Source organism: Oryctolagus cuniculus, chromosome 1 (genome assembly GCF_051225735.1).
Source record: "Oryctolagus cuniculus isolate XC-2025 breed Fujian yellow rabbit chromosome 1, ASM5122573v1, whole genome shotgun sequence".
Lineage (NCBI taxonomy): Eukaryota > Metazoa > Chordata > Mammalia > Lagomorpha > Leporidae > Oryctolagus > Oryctolagus cuniculus.
In genome coordinates this window covers 237,130,573-237,149,822 of record NC_142867.1, presented here as the reverse complement: position 1 = coordinate 237,149,822, position 19,250 = coordinate 237,130,573, and the positions used below count along the sequence as shown (strand labels likewise).

General features: G+C 68.6%; 1 protein-coding gene across 3 annotated transcripts in view; it reads right to left on the bottom strand.

Moving 5' to 3' along the window:
- NACC2 (NACC family member 2) overlaps positions 1–15,334 on the bottom strand; it is a 41,463-nt gene extending 26,129 nt beyond the window's left edge. For 2 of the 3 annotated variants that reach the window (XM_070066742.2, XM_070066756.2), the window contains exon 1: positions 15,178–15,334. The gene's annotated coding sequence lies outside the window, so the exon portion shown is untranslated. Of the gene's footprint in view, positions 1–9,398; positions 9,554–15,177 lie in introns of those variants that run through there. The other variant, XM_070066750.2, reaches the window with a different exon arrangement.
- Positions 15,335–19,250: the final 3,916 nt, after the last annotated feature.

The following is a 19,250-nucleotide window of genomic DNA, read 5'->3' as shown; positions in this document are numbered from 1 at the left end:
AAAGCACACACACGGCAAAGCACACACACGCAAACACACACGGCAAAGCACGCACACGCAAACACACACGGCAAAGCACACATGCAAACACACACGGCAAAGCACACATGCAAACACACACGGCAAAGCACACACGGCAAACACACACGGCAAAGCACACACGGCAAAGTATGCACACGCACACACACACGGCAAACACACATGCAAACACACACGGCAAAGCACACACACGCAAACACACACGGTAAACACACACGCAAACACACACTGCAAAGCACACACACGCACAAACACAGTAAACACATTCATCGCACACACACAGGCAAACCAACGGCCCACGCGTCACTCCGCCCCCAGGGGAAAGCCCAGGGCAGGAGCTGCAGTTCGCTGCTCACGAGAGAACCCAGCCAGGCGGCAGCGAGCCCGGCACTGCACGTGGGACGCTCACACCGCAGCTGGACAGCCCGGCTCGGCCCCGCTTCCCCTGCCCGCCTGCTGCCGACGACCACCCTAGGGCCCTGCCACCCACACGGCAGAGCTGCGTGGAGCTCCCGGCTCCTGGACGTGGCCCAGCCCCAGCTGTTATGGCCACGTGGGCAGTCTGTCTGCCTTCCAGACAAAAAACACTAATTAAGATTAAAGAGCTGGGGACCGGTGCTGTGGCACAGCGGGTTAAAGCCCAGGTGTCTGCAGCGCCGGCATCCCACACGGGCGCCGGTTCAAGTCCTGGCTGCTCCACTTCCCATCCAGCTCCCTGCTGTGGCCCGGGAAAGCAGTGGAAGATGCCCAAGTGCTTGGGCCCTGCACCTGCGTGGGAGACGTGGATGGAGCTCCTGGCTCCTGGCTTCAGATCGGTGCAGCTCCAGCCGATGCAGCCAACTGGGGAGTGAACCAGCAGATGGAGGACCTCTCTCTGCCTCTCTAACTCTGCCTTTCAAATAAATATTCAAAAAAGATTAAAAAGCTGTCGGTGGTAACAGAGCATCTGTAGAAGCCCCAGGCCCATGGGCGAGGAGAGCTGCCCCAAACGGGGGCGGTCACGGTCCGCTCATCCGCAGGAACCTTCCAGAACCAAGCCAGCACCAGCCCCACAGAGCAAGACGGCGTCCCTGGGACCGAGGCGGGAAGTGGGCACAGCGGCCAGGACGCCACTTGTGACGCCCGCGTCCCCTCGGAGAGCCAGGTCAGGTCCCCGGGAGGCAGAGACCCAGGCTGAGTCCCGGGCTCCTGGCTCTGGGTGACGCAGCGGGGGCTGTGCCAGGCACCTGGCGGGGGGGGGGGGGCAGCTCTGCTCCATTTCTGCCCCGCCCTGGCCGTCTCGGCCTCGAAAATAAATTTCCGTTCTTTCACAGCACCAAGCCTCCCACCAGAATGAACCTACGATGGACCAGGGGCGGCCCTGCGGTGCGGAGGGCTAAGCCACCGCCTGAGACGCTGGTGTCAGAGCGCGGGTTCCCGTCCCGGCCACTCTGCTTCCAACTCCTGGGAAAACAGCAGGCAATGGCTCCAGGCTGGGGGAGACCCCGATGGAGCTCCCGGCTGCTGGCCACTGGGAGAGTGAGCCAGAAGACAAGTTCTCTCTCTGTTCTTCCCACTGCCCCATAACCATGTCAACAGCTACAGAGAGACAGAGAGAGAGGCCTTCCATCCTCTGGCTCACTCCCCAGATGGCCGCAACGGCCAGGGCCGGGCCAAGCCGAAGCCAGCAGCCAGGAGCTTCTCCAGGTCTCCCACGTGGGTGCAGGGCCCAAGGACTTGGCCATCCTCCACTGCCTTCCCAGGCCACAGCAGAGAGCTGGAGAGGAAGTGGAGCAGCCGGGACTGGAACCTGCAGCTATAGGGGATGCTTCACCCGTTACAGCACAACACCAGCCCCCACAGCTCTGTCTCCCAAATAGATAAAATAGATTAAAAATGTTTAGTGGATGAAGGACTTAGATGCTCGATGCGAGCACTTCTCCTGGGGGGGACGAGAGACTCGCCCTCAGGAGCCTTCGCAGCGGTGCCGTCACCAGTAAGCAGCTTTGCTCAGCTGCGGCCGTGGACACGGGACGCAGCCAGATGCAGGCAGAGGGACCCGGGCAAACCACACACCCCCCCAGGACCAGCGTGCACACACGGGACGCAGCCAGACGCAGGCAGAGGGACCCGGGCAAACCACACGCCCAGGACCAGCGTGCACACACGGGACACAGGCAGAGGAACCCGGGCAAACCACACCCCCAGGACCAGCGTGCACACACGGGACGCAGCCAGACGCAGGCAGAGGGACCCGGGCAAACCACACGCCCCCCAGGACCAGCGTGCACACACGGGACACAGGCAGAGGGACCCGGGCAAACCGCGCACCCCCGGGACCAGCGTGCACACACGGGACAAAGCCAGAGACAGGCAGAGGAACCCGGGCAAACCACACGCCCCCCCAGGACCAGCGTGCACACACGGGACACAGGCAGAGGAACCCGGGCAAACCACACACCCCCAGGACCAGCGTGCACACACGGGACACAGCCAGACACAGGCAGAGGAACCCGGGCAAACCATACCCCCAGGACCAGCGTGCACACACGGGACACAGCCAGAGGGACCCGGGCAAACCACACGCCCCAGCACAGGCCAGCGCCCCGGCTGCACACGGAGTCCTCGGGCGAAGCCCACAGTCTGTACCAGAGCCCAGTCCAGGTCCCAGCTGCTCCACTTCCCACCCAGCTTCCTGCTAACGTGTTCTGGGGGGCAGCAGTCCGTGCCGCCCACACAGGAGGCCTGGACGGAGCTCTAGGCTTTGGCTGGGCCCGGCTCTGGCTGCTGTGGGCACCGGGGGAGTGGACAGAGAAGCAGTGGACAAGACCACTCGCTGTCTCCGTCTCCCTCTCTCTCTGTTGCTCTGCCTTTCAAGCAGATGACCGAACAGGAAAAACCCAACAAGGGACGTCTCCGCGTTCCACAGGACACACACCCACCACCGCCAGCCACGAGGGGACGCCGGACACACATCCACCACCGCCAGCCACGAGGGGACGCCGGACACACATCCACCACCGCCAGCCACGAGGGGACGCAGGACACACACCCACCACCGCCAGCCACGAGGGGACGCAGGACACACATCCACCACCGCCAGCCACGAGGGGACGCAGGACACACACCCACCACCGCCAGCCACGAGGGGACGCAGGACACACATCCACCACCGCCAGCCACGAGGGGACGCAGGACACACACCCACCACCGCCAGCCACGAGGGGACGCAGGACGCACACCCACCACCGCCAGCCACGAGGGGACGCAGGACGCACACCCACCACCGCCAGCCACGAGGGGACGCAGGACGCACACCCACCACCGCCAGCCACGAGGGGACGCAGGACGCACACCCACCACCGCCAGCCACGAGGGGACGCAGGACGCACACCCACCACCGCCAGCCACGAGGGAACGCAGGACGCACACCCACCACCGCCAGCCACGAGGGGATGCAAGTCGGAGCCACGAGACATCGCCACAGCCGAGGTTAAAACGCGACGAGCGGCCAGCGGCCAGAGTCCCCGGGCCTGGCCCCAGCTCCCCGCTCACGCACACCCTGGGGGAGGCGGGGGACGGCTCGGGTGCTGGGTCCCTGACCCACACTGGAAACCCCGATGGAGCTCCAGAGCCCGGCTGGAGTCCCGGCTGCTCCATTTTTTTTTTTTTAAGATTTATTTATTTATTTATTTGAAAGTTACACAGACAGGGAGAGGCAGGGAGGGAGGGAGGGATCTTCCATCCGCTGGTTCCCTCCCCAAGTGGCCGCAACGGCCAGAGCTGGGCTGATCTGAAGCCAGGAGCCAGGAGCTTCTTCCGTCTCCCACGCAGGTGCAGGGCCCAAGCACTTGGGCATCGTCCACTGCTTCCCCAGGCCACAGCAGGGAGCTGGATCGGAAGAGGAGCAGCCGGGACCTGAGCCGGCGCCCATAAGGGATGCTGGCTCTGTAGGCGGCGGCTTCGCCCACCACGCCCCAGCACCAGCCCCTGCTCCGCTTCCGATCCAGCTCCTGGCTGGTCCTGGGAAAGCAGCAGGGGTTGAGCCACGTGGGAGACCTGACAAAGCTCCCGGCTCCGGATCGGCACAGCTCTGGCTGCTGCGGCCATGTGGGGGGTGAGCCAGCGGATGGAGACCTCTCTCTCTCTCTCTGTCTCTCTGTGTCTCTCTCTCTGTCTGTCTCTCTCTCTGTCTCTCTCTCTCTCACTCCTCCTTTCACAGAAACAAAACCTTAATGAAGCACAATGGTGGCCGCGCTGCTGATGCCTGGACTCTCAGGACGGCGGCGAAACCCGCTCCACCCGGATGGGCGCTGGGGCCACGGGCGGAGCCGACCTGGGCCAAAGCAGCCCCGACTCCCGGGGCCGCTCCTGCGTCCACCCGGACCCACAGGACGGCCGCTCCGGCCACAGCCGGGACCCCTCACGGAGGAGCCGCTGACTCCCAGGACTGCGCAGGGCGAAGCAGGGTCTCACCAGCTCTCACGGGCAGGCGTCCCCGGGGTCACCGACACTCGGCAAGGCTCCGGGCCCGTGGACCGCACATCATGACAGACCACATTCAGCAGGGGCCAGTGCTGTGGAAGCCGCCACCTGCAGAGCCGGCCTCCCATACGGGCACCGGTTCCAGTCCCGGCTGCTCCACTTCCCATCCAGCTCTCTACGGCCTGGGAAAGCAGCGGAGGACGCCCGAGTCCTTGGGCCCCTGCACCCGCGTGGGAGACCCGGATGGAGCTCCTGGCTCCTGGCTTCAGCCTGGCCCAGCCCCAGCCGTTGCAGCCGTCTTGGGGGTGAACCAGCAGATGGAAGACCTCCCTCTACCTGTCTCTCTAACTCTTCCAGGTGAACAAATGTTTCAAACAAAACAAAAAGACAGTGGGGGGGGAGGGGCCCCCAGTGCACCCCTGCGGCAGACTCCAGAAATCCTCCGAATCCGGAATCCAGTCTCCTGCCTGGCCGACCCCTTCGGGGCAGGACCCCTCAGGAGAAACGCCAGGCCCTGGCATCGGCTGCACTGGCTGGGCAAGGCCACGGTGAGGCCACGGCGTTCTCCCGGGGGCCGGGGCTCCCCTCACCTGGGCGACCCTGCCTGTGGGAGGTGAGGGCGGCGCGGGAGCGGGACCAAGTCACCGTCGCTAACGGCTCCCCTGGGAGGCCTGAAGGTAAATACGTTAATCTCGCTTCAATCACGCCTTCTTAAGAAAGAGCGCACGGTTCCAGGGAGCTGGTGCTGAACACTAATGGGGCTGCGGCAGGGGCAGGGTGGGGGCGCCCTCGGGCCTGCGGGCAGGGCCGCGTCCTGGCAGCGCCACCCTGGGGCCTGGAGACTGACCAAGGGAGCCGCTGGCCCCTAAACTGCTCCTGGCTGCAGGGGAAGCAGGGTCCAGGGGATCCCACCCCCTGCCTGCCCCCGGCCCCCCTGGAGTGAGGCTGAGGCTGCAGAGGTGGGGGGTCCCCCTCCAGACGGGGGGCCAGGGCAGCGTGGCTCAGAGCCCAGAGCGAGGCTGGGGTGGGACAGGTGCACCCGGGTATCCCCGAGCCAGGTGGGGGACAAAGGAGCCCTGACAGACGGGGGCCACCCTGCAGTGCCGACAGGTCCTGCTCCCAAGCAGCTGGCACCCAGGGGCTGCGCCAGGCGGGGCAGGGGCTAGGCCCGCCCCCCTCCCCGCTCGGCCGGCTCTCCCTGCGCCGGGCCGGCTCCCACCCCAGGCGGGAGGACTCCCTGGCAATCTTGGGAATCAGTGGCTGCACTCACAGCTGCGCGGCTCCGGCAAGGCGGCCTCAGCTGCTGTTTTGGTTGCAATTACTGAGAAACAGTTAACACAGGGAACCCCCAAGGCAGCCCCACCCCTGCCCCCACCAAGCTCTGTCCACCTGGAGGGCGGCGGGCACAGGCAGCCAGCAACCGCACAGGGAGGGCGCCCGGTGCTGCCCCCTGCCCCCGTGCCCTCGCTCCAGGCACCTGCAGAACCGGGAGGGGGGTGGGCAGAGCATGGGCACGGCCAGCTCTGGTCTCCTCCTGGGCCCCCCCCCCGACCCCTGCCCGGGCCTCTGCTTCCCCTCTGGTGAAATGGTAAAGGGGCTCTGGGCCACACCACGGCCACCAGGACTCCTGCGGGGCACCCGGCTCGGCCACGAGCGGGGCTCCAAGAGGGGGAATCGGGACTCCCGGGTCCACGTCCCAGCTCTGCCTGCCGGCCCCCATGCCGAGGTCGGGCCCCCATGCCGAGGTCGGGCCCCCATGCCAGGTCCGGCCCCCATGCCGAGGTCGGGCCCCCATGCCGAGGTCGGGCCCCCATGCCAGGTCTGGCCGTGCACCTGCCTTTGCGGGGACCACGCGGCTGCGCGCGGGCCCTGCCCTCCGCCCTGGCTGACCCCGCCCCGCCCCACACTTCCTTGGGGGGGGGGGTTGGCTTCCCTCCTCCCAGAAGGAGCGGCAGACGCGCTCTGCACACGCAGCCGATTCACTCTTGCTCATTTTGTGTGTCTGGGACTCCTGCCGACTGCCACACCCCCCACAAACCTCCGCGCCGGCTGTGCTGCCGCGGAGCCAGCGGGGCGGCCTTGCCCACGGACCACGACAGCCTCAGGACCCGGGTGCTGGCTCCAGAGAGGGGGCCGCCCCCCACGGAGGAGGACAGACCCAGCAGGGGGGCTGGGAGGGGCCTGGGCCGGCAGGAGCCGGTGGTGAAGACGCCAGAACCCGGCCGGATTCCCGGCTTCCTGCCGGTGCGCACCCTGGGAGGCAGCAGTGCCGGCTCAAGAACTCAGGTCCCTGCCTGCGTGCGGGAACCCTGGAGAGCGCCGGCAGCCGCGCCACCCGGGCGTGAGTCCCGGCTGCTCCACTCCCGATCTGGCTCCCTGCTGTGGCCTGGGAGGGCAGTGGGAGACGGCCCTGGGCCCCTGCACCCTCGGAAGGCCCCAGAGCTCCTGGCTTCAGCGTGGCCCAGCTCCGGCCGCTGTGGCCACCTGGGGATGGAAGACCTCTCTCTCTCTCTCTCTCTCTCTCCTCAGAGAGGAGCCTCGGGCTGGGGCCGGGCGACCTTGAACCCTGGCCTGGCCAAGCAGCAGGAACCTGCTGGCAACCAGGACTTGGCAGACAGCACTAATTGAGTTAGAGATTTTTACACCAAGGAGGGACGTCCACCCCACCCCCACCCCGCAGGAAGAAGCCACGTGACCACCTGGGGGGCAGGGCCTGGAGGAGCAGGGCCGTGCGCCCAGGAGCGGGGGAGGCAGACAGGGCCCTCCCTGGGGCGGTCAGAGGGGGCCGGCCCCCAACACCTGGACCTCAGCCTGGGGCCGCCGAGGCTCTGCGAGACCCGAGCTGACCCAGGTCAGAACTCAGCCCTGCCCACTGAGCCGTCCTCCCCCACCCTGCTGTGAGGGCCCACCTGCTGAGACACGGCCCCTCACCCACCCTGCACAGGGCACCTGGCCCACACACGCCTCACCCACCCCTGCACAGGGCACCTGGTCCACACAGGCCTCACCCACCCCTGCACAGGGCACCTGGCCCACACACGCCTCACCCACCCCTGTACAGGGCACCTGGCCTACACACGCCTCACCCACCCCTGCACAGGGCACCTGACCTACACACGCCTCACCCACCCCTGCACAGGGCACCTGGCCCACACACGCCTCACCCACCCCTGCAAAAGGCACCAGGCCCACACACACCTCATCCACCCCTGCACAGGGCACCTGACCCACACACGCCTCACCCACCCCTGCACAGGGCACCTGGCCCACACACGCCTCACCCACCCTGCACAGGGCACCTGACCTACACATGCCTCACCCACCCCTGCACAGGGCACCTGGCCCACACAGGCCTCACCCACCCCTGCACAGGGCACCTGGCCCACACATGCCTCACCCACCCCTACAAAGAGCACCTGGCCCACACACGCCTCACCCACCCCTGCAAAAGGCACCAGGCCCACACACGCCTCACCCACCCTGCACAGGGCACCTGGCCCACACACACCTCACCCACTCCTACACAGAGCACCAGGCCCACACACGCCTCACCCACCCCTGCAGCCCCACACCACAGGAGCTGGGAGCATCCCCGGGGGGGCGGGGCCGCTCCCAGCCAGGACAAGGCCGTGCTTTGTGGGAGCGGCTGGTGATGCCGACAGGACCCCAGCACCGCTCACCCCTCACCCCCAAGTTCTCACACGCATTCAGGTCCCGTGAGGCCACCGTTTCCCCCAGCGACCCAGGGTCAAGGTCAGGGACCACTCCAGGCTGTGGAGCCCAACTCACAGGGACGTCACCCTCGACAGAGCCCGAGCGCCCGTCCCCAGGGCGCCCGCGGCAGGGGCAGCCAGGAGCAGGGCGCTGACGCCCGCTGCTGCAGGGGTGACGCTGAGGACGAGCCCTCGCAGGGGCCGGGCCGAGCCTCCGTTCTGTGGCTTGAGGAGCTCTGGACTCAGCGGGGGGGCGGTGGGGGGGTCGGGGCGCGGATTTTATGCACACGGAACCAGAACGCTGTCGGAAACCCAGAGTGGCTGAGTTGCTGCCTGGGACACCCCCACCCCATGTGGGAGGGGCCTGGCAGAGCCCCGGCCCCCCCCCACGCGGGAGCCCCGCCTGCGTCTCTGCTTCCAGACACAAAGCGCAGAACCTCAGCCGGCTGAAGCGGTTCATCGTCGTGTAGCCGACGACACAGGTAACGGGCAGGTAACCGGCCGAGCAGCCGGACGTCCCTGGGGGCCGAGCAGGGCGGGGCTGTAGAGCTGACCCGGCTGGCAAGCGGGCGGCCCTGGGCCCGTGTTCCTCTGCCTCAACACCTGAACCACTGAGCAGGCAGGTGGGCGGGGCCTCCTCATCCTCCGATGACTGGCAGTTCAGGCAGGGGTCAAGGGCGACACCAAGGACAGGGTCAGTGTCCAAGGCAGCAGAGGTGCTGGGGACGCGGCTGACAGTGCCTGTGGTGTGGGGCCACCTTAGGGGACCCCCGCTTTGGGCTGCAGGTCGCTGTGCCCCCCCCATGAGAGAAGGGGCATCTGTGGCCAGTCACTCCCCGGGCCCGTGGAGGAGACCCACGCCGGGCTCTGGGGACAGGAGCCTGGACCACCTCCACCTGCCCAGGGCTCCCGAGGCCACCTGCTCTGGGAGCCAAACCCTGGCCTACAAAGGGCCCAGAGCTGAACCCCAGGGCAGCCTCCCGCCCCCAGGGGTCACCAGCTTCTGCCACCTGCAGGGGTGTGGACGGCTGGCCCCGCCTGCCCACCAGGACAGAGGCCAAGCCCCCTCACCTCCAGGCGAGGTCTGGCCAGCACCCAGGGCAGCCCTCAGCGGCCCAGGCTGGGCTACCCTCCCTGCTCCCCGCAAGGGCCATACATCCCGCCGGCCCAAGCGGCACTCACCGGACTGGGCCCGGGGCCCGGCCACGCCCCCCAGGGCTGCACGCAGACCCACGCGACGCTGGTTTCCAGGCCACTTCAGACAACACAGACTCCCGCGCGGAACTGGGTTACGCCGCCACCAAGCCCGAGCCCTGCCTCTCCTGTCCCCAGGCTTACGTAACGGCCGGCAGGAGAGCCTCCCCCTCCGTGGCCCCGTTTCCTCCCTCCACCCCTCCCCGGCTTTGACTCCTGGAAACAATGTGCCCGCTGTGTGCCCGCCCCGGCCGGCTCGTCCCGGCAGCACCCGCTGCCGCCGCCGGCCAGAGGGGCAGCCTGCAGGCACCACGGCTCTGCTTCCCCCGACCCCGGCCACACAGCGCCCCCCAAAGCCTCCCGCCCCCCAGGACCTGCACACATGGCCGTAACTGGACAGGGTCTTTGCAGCACCTGCACGTGGGGCCCCAGGACGAGGTCACCTGGATGTGGCCCTTACTCCAGCGACGGGGTCCTTATGAGAAGGGGGAACACGGCCACGTGATGCCGAGGACGCCCAGGGAGTCCTCTGCGGCCCACAGCTGGACATGGGCTCCTGGCCTGCCCGAGCAGCCCCCGAGGGGCCGGCACCCTGCCCCCGCCCTGGCCCCTCTGCACCTGCCAACCACCCGGCTGCCCAGGGGCACACGAGGCTCCCCTGGTGACCAGAAAGCGGCACGCTGCCCCCGCTCCACAGCTCGGCGCCTGCCTCTCCCACCTGCACGTCGGGGAACCGAGGTCCAGCACAAACCCCAAGAGGACGGACCCTCCGAACCCCCGGCTCGGGGCGGGAGCATGGGCCGGCTTGGGATGCGGGCATCCCTGGGTCCGATGCCCGCCTGCCTCCTGCTACCGCACACCCTGGGGGGCAGCAGTGGCGGCTCCCAGCTGGCCAGGCCTAGTCCAGTCCAGTTCTGGCTGCTGCGGGCCTTCGGACAGTGAGCCAGTGCACGGAGCTCTGGGTCACGGCACGGCGGGCTGAGCCACGGCCTGATCCGCCGGCATCCCGCACAGGAGCCAGTTCAAGTCCAGGCTGCTCCACTTCCCATCCGGCCGCCGGCTGATGCGCCCGGCGAGGCAGCAGGGGACGGCCCCGCACCGGAACTGGTGGAATGCCAGAAAACGTCTCTATACCTCTGCCTTTCAAGTAAGTAAAATATTCCTTAAAATAAAATACAGCCCTGGCCGGCACCGACCAGACCCCGTCAGCGCCGTCCGGCTCCAGCTGCCCGGAGGCCAGAGCGCTCTCCCCTCGTCTGCGGCCCTACACCCTGCTCCCGGGGCCTCAGCACTTGTCGCACAGTTAAGCCCTCGTGGCTGCCACCCACGGGACCGCCAGCTAGGCAGGATCACTGCGGGGGGCTGGGCTGGGGACAGGGGGACAGAGCGTCCACAGGGCAGTGTCCACCCCACGACTTCAGACCCGCGAGCGGGCCGTCCTGGGAGCCACGTGCCCACGCAGGACCCAACCGTGGGCCCCCTCCGCGGGTCAGCAGAGCCTGGGCAGATGGGCGATGCCCCAGGGTCCTTCCCTCGGCAACCCCAGCCCAGCAGCGGGTCCACCCTGGCCCCCGCGACACAGGACAGGGGGCAAACTCGGCCCACACACGCTGGCACAGTCACAGGCCCGGCTGGGGGCTCCCACTCCACCCCAGCCCCCAGTCCCAGGACCCCTGCCCTCCCCCAGGTTCCCCAGGTGCAGACCAGGGAGAGACCAGGCTGAAGCCCACGGGGGCCCCGGGCCCCGAGGGAGGGGAGGCAGCCCGGGTGCCCCGCGTGGCGGGCGCAGGATTCCCGTGGCGCCAGCCCGTGATTTGCATAATATTCTTAGAAGTTAATATCAGCCTGATAACGATCTCGCCGAGCGCGGCTGAGGCGGCTGTTACAACACCGAGCGATCATATTTTAAATTGCGTTTCCCTTTATAGAAAGGTGTTGCAAAAACACACAGACAAGAAACTGTCTCTGCAACCTCGGTGCCAACCACCTGACCGGGCTCGGCCCCGCAGAGCGGCTGGCTGCGGCAGCACGGGCGTCCCGGCGCCCCGCCTCCGGCCCCCGCCCCCCCGGCCCCCCACCAGCCCTGAGGAGACACAAGGGGTCCCCTCCCAGAGCCCCCCCCCCCAGGCCTCAGGTGGGAGCCCCAGCACCCAGGAGGCTGACCGCAGGGGACAGTGGGGGCTGCACCCCCGCCCCGGGGGCCGAGCCTGCCCCTCCCAGGGACCCGGCGCACTTCCCTGTCACTCAGGAGCCAGGGCGACCACTCAACCTCTATTTTCTTAAAAGCTTTTTTTTCCCTCTTTTTTTATTAAAAAAAATCCAATTATAGCGCAAATCTCTCAGCAGGGGTCAGTGTGGAACAGGAATGGCCGAGTTAATGGACGTGACACAGGCGATGAATGCCTGGAGGATTGCAAAAGTTGTATGATGCGGATTTCATTAACATTTTAATTGTAATGTATCTTTTTAATCTTCTCTCGCCCTAATGGCTCCATATCCAAAAAAAAGGGAGGAAAAACTGCTGACAACAAGGAAAAGTATCAACACACAAAATTTAACAAATTAAAGGAGCAACACCCAGTGAATGTCCGGGATTTCCAAGGGCCAGGAATGCGGGTGGGCAGAGAGAGGGCTGGGGGCGGGGGCGGGGCGGGAGCCCCAGCCCTGGGTGGGTGGGGGCTGCAGCCACAGGAGTGCCCCAGGGCACCTTCCCCGCCCCCAGAGGTCCTTCCAAGACCACCCAGCAGCTCCAAGGACAGAGCCTCTGGGGAGGGGGGGGAGGGGCTCTGGGCAGAGCAGCCCCGACCCCAGGGTGGGGTGAGGGCTCAGGAACCACACCTGCCTCTCACAAGGAAAGCCCCCAGGATTTTTATTTTCAATCAACAAACGTGAGCAGGGACTCGGCCGTACCCATCGCTTGCCCCCAGTCCAGCTTCCCTCACCGCCTGCACCCCCCTGCCCACCCCCAGCTGGCCGGCCGGGAAGCCACCCCCACCCCAGAGCCAGACCGCCCTCGGGGACCCAGCGCTGGGCCTGGTGCCAGGCCAGAGCCAGCCCCGAGGCGGCCGCTCGCTGCTCACCCCGTGACTATATATGGCCACTTTCAGCCCCTTCGATCCCTGCCCCCACCCCTGCCTGCTTCCCAGGCACGGGGGCAGGCGCTGGGCCGGCCCTGGCGCTCAGGCCCAGGCCCAGCCACGGCCACGTGCCCTCCGGGATGCCAGGGTCCCGTGAGGTGGGGGACGAGACTCCGCCCCACCTCTGCCTCCGTCCCCCAGGGGCTGACAGGCCCCACTGGGGGGGCTTCGAGCCCTCCCAGCAGGCAGGGGCTGGGAGGCTGGCTACTCCTCCAAGGTCACAGGGCCTGGGGCTGACCCCGGAGACTGACAAGTTCCTGCCTGTGGATCCAGGAGGCAGACGCGCGGGACAGGGCCCAGTGGCCCAAGGTCAGGGTCCTATCCTCCCTGTCCACTCCCAGGGTGACGGTCTCCTGCCCCAAGGACAAACACCCGCCAGACACAGGCCCCCACGTCCCCCAGGATGCCCAGGGCTCCCGGGAGGGTCTGGTGCAGGTGGCAGAGCCAGCAAATCTCACGGGAGTGGGCCAGGCCTGCGGAGAGCAAGGATTCGCTAAAACCCGAGGTGACCCGGACCCCCCCACACCCTGTAAAGCAGGTGGGAGGCAGCCTGACCCCTCCCCCGCTCCCCACCCCAGAGAACACAGCCTGCCAATCACCTGTCCTGAGGCTCCCTGGAGGCCCACTCGGGGAGCAGCCGGGCACGGGCAGCCCATGGAGGCCGGGGTCTCTGCAGATGCCGGCCCCCAGCCCTACACAGGTGGACACCCCCTCAGCATCCCGGCCAGACCCTCCAGGCTTCAGGCAGCCCACCCTCCCGGCGGGTGTGCTCGGGCTGGCCCCCGCCCCGGGGGTGGGGGGGGAAGACGCCCTCACCCTGGCGTCACCCCAGTCCCAGGTTCTCCCTGCCCCGGGCATCCTGGCCCAGGACAGCCAACATGACCCTGACCTGGACAGCTGCCCACAGAAGCCGCCACGGCGGGAGGCCGGCCAGCCTGGACCAGAGACGCACACGGCAGCTCCCACGGCCGGGGCAGGGGCCTGTCAGGCTTCCACTGTGCAAGTCTACGGACACGCGGGGCTGCGGCGGGAGGGCTGAAGTGCGTGCTGTGGGTGACGACCCGGGGACTGGACACTCAGCACGACGTCCCCACGGGCGTCCAGAGCCCGGGAGGGCACCCCAGCCCCAGAGCCCGAGGGAGGGGACATCAGAATGACCCCGGGTGCTAACACGCAGGAAGGAAGCAGGCCAGGGCGGGGCAGGGTGACCCCCGGGGCCACGAGGTGGTCTCAGGGTCTGGCCAAGGCGGGATGGCCAGCAGCCTGCAAAGGTGAGAGGCGCGGGTTCGAGGGGACCCTGGAAAAAACACTGGACAGTGCCCGTCCCAGAAGGTTCCGGAGCCCACACTGCCCACCAGGGTGCCCAGCCCCGTACCCCAAAACCATCACAGCCCCTGCAGGGCAAAGTAGGCTCGCCGTGGAGTAGACGGAAAACACCGGTTCCGAGGGTCCAGTCACCCAGAATCCCCTGCCCGGGACGGCCACTCGGGGAGCAGGGCACAGCCCTGTAGCAGGCCCGCCCTGGGCTGGGACCGCAGAAGCCGTCTCTGGTCACCACGGTGTGACAAGTGACACCTTGTTCTCGGCTCTGTGCAAATTCCAGGGGTCGGCGGGGCCATGGGGGACGCCCCATGAGGAGACACCAAGGGTCTCCCAGGGGGAGGAGGAGCAAGGAAGGGGCTGGGGGGGGCACCACCGCTGACCCTGACCCCCGTCTGAGACGGGCAAGCCCCACAGCTGCCCTTCCTGGCCGCCAGAGGCGGGGCGAGGGGTCAGGACCTGGGCAGGGGCCGGGGCAGGGGCCAATGCAGCGAGCCCAGGGGCGCAGGACCCCTGGACCCCCAGGCAGGGCTCAGAGAGGCCCGCCGGTCTGCGCTCCCGCAGGCACCAGGACCTGGCACGGCCAGACGCTCAGCCCACAGGTCCCGGAGCCGCCGTTAGGAAGCCGGCCGGGCCACCACGTGGGCCACCGTCGCCAATCCCAGCCCCGCGGGAGGGAGGAGGAGCAGGGCGGGAGCTGCGGGCCTGGCCCCGGCAGCGACGGAGCCACAGGTCCGGAGAACTGACCACCCCCGGCCCCCGGAGCAAACTTCCCGCGGACGCCGGCGCCGGGGTGCGGACGCGCCCTCCGGCCCGGGGACCCCACGCGGCCCGCGGGGCACCCGGACGACCCCGTCGGAGACCTGCCGTGCGCGCCCCGGCCCTCCCCTCGGAGCCCCTCGGGCCAGGGGCTGGGGGCCCGGACCCCGGCTCGCACCGCCCGCCACGGCCGGACCCCGGCTCCTCGCGGGAGGCGGCGGCGGCGCACGCGGGGGCCCGGCCGGCGCGGGAGGGCAGGGCCCAGCCCCGGCCGGGACCGGGCTGCTGCGCAGACGCGCGGCCCGCCCCGACCCTGGCCCGCGAGGGGTGTGTCCCCCGCGCCCCGGCCGGCGGGGGCGCCCCCACCCGCGGGCACCGGGTCCCGGCGGGGCCGAGGGTCCCGTGCGGGCACTCGGCGCGCGGGCTCCCCGCGCGGACGCCCCGGCGCCGGGCCCGGCCGCGCCCCCGCGCGGGGCACTGCGGCAGGCGGCGGGCAAGTTGTGCGGCCGCGCGGGGAGTTGGCGGGACGCGGGCCGGGCCCGGGGCTGTACCTGCGGCGCGGGCGGCCGTCCCTGCGCGCGGCGCTCGGCCCGGCGGTGCGGCGCGGCGGGCAGCGCTCCGGCGTCCGCGCGCTCCGGCGCCCATGGACTTTCTCCGACCTCGCCCTGCACCGGCGGCCGCACCGCGGCGGGGGCGGGGCGCGGGGGCGGCGCCCGCCGGCCGTTTAAAGGGACCGCGCCGGCCGCGCGCGCGCTCGCCCCAGGTGGCGCCGGCCCGGGCCGCGGCGCCTCGGCCCCGCCCGGCCGCTGCGGAGCACGCGGCGTCCGAGCCTGCGCCGGGCGGGGCGGGGGGCCGGGCGCCCCCCTCGGCCTGGCCGCGTCCCGCGACCCCGCGCGGGCTCGCGGAGCCGGCAGCGCCCCCTGGCCCGGGAGCGCCCCCTCCCTGCGGCCTCCGCAGCCGCGACGGACGCCCTCGGGTCGCCCGCGGAGAACGTGGGTGCGGGGCCGCCCTTGGGGGAACCCCGGCGGGGCGCCGGCGCCTCCTACCCGCGGCTGGGGAGCTGCGAGCTGCTTGCCTCCGCCCGTGGCCGCCTTCAGGCCCGGCGTGATCCGGGCGCGCTTCAACACGGCGTTGCTCTGCCCAGAGGTGCGCCTGCCCCTGAGACCCCAGCGGAGCCGCCGCCCCCTGCTGCAACCTGGGGGCCAAACAGGCTGGGGGCGGGGGCGGGAGGGGGAGGCGGGGCAGAGGTCACAGGCAAGGTCACTGGGAGGAGGGGTGGTATGAATTACAAGCCCCAGACCAGGGGCCTGAGCCCCTCGGCCAAGGTCGTTTAGCCAAGGTCATTCCTAGGACAAATGACCAGAAGCTGGGCCGAGCCCCCAGGACCCCAACCTCAAGCTCTCTCCTCGCCTTGGATCACAGGCTGGCCCCTGACCTCCACCCCAGGGTCCACTCTGCCGGCTGAACCACCCCAGATGCCAGGTCACCCAGGGCCTGCCCTCTCCGGGGGGCCGCACGTGGCCCGGAGCCCCCGGGAACTCACTGAGACCACCGAAGTGCGGTCCCAGGGCCCCTGCCCCAAGCTGTGCCGCTTCCAGGTGAGCCGCCGTGGCCACACGGGGCTGGGGAGGGGCTCCAAAGCGCGAGGGCAGCCTCTGTGGTCTCCCCCTGGGTAGGGGCCACAGGGGGCCATCCACTGGGTGGGTCCCTGCAGGCGGGAGGTGGCCGCGGAGGGTCCAGTGGGGGCAGCTCCGGCAGCACACTGGCTTGTGCCTTCGGCTGTTGTTAAAGAAATGCTAATTGAATGAGGGACATTTGGGAAACATTGGAGAGGCTTTGGGAGACAAGAGAGCCTCCGAGCTTGGGGCGTTGGCCGCTGTTGGTGTGGGGAGCTCCGCCAGTGTGGTGGTGCAGGCCACCTGCGCCCAGCGTGGCCTGGGGTGGAGGGCTCGAGTCCCGGCCGCTCCACTTCCGGTCCAGCTCCCTGCTGATGGCCTGGGATGGCAGCGGGGGACGCCCCGAGTGCTCGGGCCCCTGCACCTGCGAGGGAGACCCGGAGGGAGTCCCTGACTCCTGGCCACTGCGGCCATCTGGGGAGCGAACCAGCGGATGGAAGACCTCTCTCTCTCGCTCTCTCGCTCTCTCGCTCTCTCTCTCTCTTTGCCTTTCAAATCAATAAGCCATTGTTTTAAATATTCGGGGAAAATGCAAATGTATGAAAAAACGGGGTTCACAGGGACGCTTACTTTGGTGCAGATACAGCTGCGAACCCTGGGCGATGGCCGCGAGACCCCGCGGCGCCCCGGCCCCAGGACGCCAGGCCCGTGCCCGAGCTGAGCTGTGCCGCGCCCGGCCGTGCTCACAGCAAGCTTCGTGGCCCAGGAAGGTCCAGTTGAGGGAGAAAACGCAGCTGAGCTCGGCCTGCCGTGGCGGGGAGCCCCTCCCTGAGCGGTCCGGGCTCACTGAGCTCAGCCTGCTGCTGGCAGCTGGGCAGCCCGGGTACCACAGTCCTGCCCGGGGGGGGGGGGCCTCGCAGCCCCTCGCAGCTGTGTCCCCCCCCAAGTAGGCAGGCCTACAGGTTAAAATTGATCAGATTTGTGAACTGGAAGACCACGCCTCCACCATGCCCCTGTGTGACCTCACGTCCCTACCTGATGGCTTGCCACGCCCCTGAGTCTTGTCCGATTTCACCCCCTCTCCACCTGGGGTCCGCTCCTGGCCTGTAGCTGATCCAGAGGGCACAGGGCCTGGGGAGGGTGGGGCAGCCCCAGGGGTCACAGCCACAGCAAACAGAGGTGGGGTCCCTGGGGGCTGCATCCCGCGGTGCTGGGGGCAGCTCCAGGGCAGGTGGGCCTGCAGGTCCACAAGGAGGTGGCTCCTCTCTCCAAGGCTCAGGACCCACACAGAGGGCCAGGGCCAAGCAGAGCCCTGATGGCCCCCAGGGCCCTTCCCCTCCCGCTCCCCCTCCCGCCGTGCCGCCACTGTGGGCTTCAGCCTCAACCGCAGAGCGCGGGAGAGGCCGGCTTTGCTGTAGGGCAGGGTCAGCTCCTGCCTCTGAGGGCCAGAAGCCAGCAGCCCCCAGGGAGCAGGTGGCTCTCCCCTCCTCCAGGAAGTCTACCCCGAGCTGAGAGCAGGACCCAGGACTCCGCCAGGGGCTTCCCCGGGGCCCCTCAGCCTGGCCGCCTCCTGGGGGACGTCCCCTCTGCAGGGCCTCCGGGCGGGTGTTGGTGGCTCCGCCGTGCCCTGCCCCGTGCAGCCCTCCACAGAGACAGCCAGGCCTGGAGGCCAGGCTAGCTCCCAGCACACACAGAGAACATGCACACACACACAGACTCGCAGCACACGCACAGACATGCATGCCTGCCTGCCACACGCACGCAGAGATGCACACCACACACAGCCACGCCCGCAGCACTGCTTGCATCCCGCACGGCAGCGTGGGTTCGCGTCCCAGCTGTTCCCTCTGCTCCAGTACCTGCGTCCCTGCACCCACGCAGCAGATGGAGTCGGGGGCTCCTGGCTCTGGGGGACGGGAGGTGGGAGCGGGGCTGGCCTGGGTGAAGCCAGGTCTGAGGATGAGGCGCCGGGGGCGGGCCAGTGACGGCCTGCTGGAGCCAGCTGGGGCCAGGGGTCCGACACCACTACGGGGTTGGACCATCACTGCGGTCAGCATCCAACCGACCACCGGTCCAGGGCGGCCTCTGGCCACCTACCTCTTCTGGGCGCTGCTCAGTGGCTCAGGGGCCCAGCCCACCAGATGCCTGGTCCCTGGCCCCCGGCCCTCCCTCCAGACTCCAGGCTCCCGAGGGTCCCAGCCCTGGATCTGGGGACTCAGCGTTGACCTTGGGCCAGGACCCCAGGGGCCGGGGGCTCCGCCTGGGTCAGACCCCAGGCTGGAAGGAACGGGGTCTCTGTGGGACGGGGGCTGCCCCCCACACCGTGAGGGCTGGAGGATACTGGGCTCCTGGCTTTGTGGAGGGCTGGGAACCACCGGCGGGGGCAGCCCAGGTGGGCCGAGGGAGGGGAGGATCTGAGCAGGGCCCCTGCCCCCGACCAGGGACCCCCGGACAGGGTTCAGGCTCCTGGCTGTTGAGGACATGTGGGGCAGTGAACCAGTGCATAGGAGCGCTCGCGCTCGCTCGCCCTCCCTCCTTCCCTCCCTTTCTCTCTCTCTGCGGTGCAGAAAGATAAATTGGGGCCGGTGCTGTGACGTAGCAGGTGAAGCAGAAAGAGATAAATAAAGAAGTCCACGCTAGGGGCCTCTGCCTGCAGCGCCGGTTCAAGTCCCGGCTGCTCCACTTCCGATCCGGCTCCTGCTAACGCACCTGGGAAAGCAGTGGACGAGGCCCAGGTGCTTGGGTCCCTGCACCCCCAGGGAGACCCGGAGGGAGCTCTTTCTCTCTCCTCGCTCTGCATCTCTGCCTTTCAAATAAATAAATCAAAAGCACGGCCCCCGAAGCCAGCGGAAGGCCCGCCCCTCGCCGGCTGTGCACCTGCCAGCGCCTGGAGCGCCACCCCTCCCCCGCCGCGGATTTGCCTCACAGGGCTGGAGGTTTCCGGAACGCGAGAAGCAGCCCCTCCCGCCTCCCTGCAGGGTCTCAGCTTCCTAGGCTTTTCCGGGCGA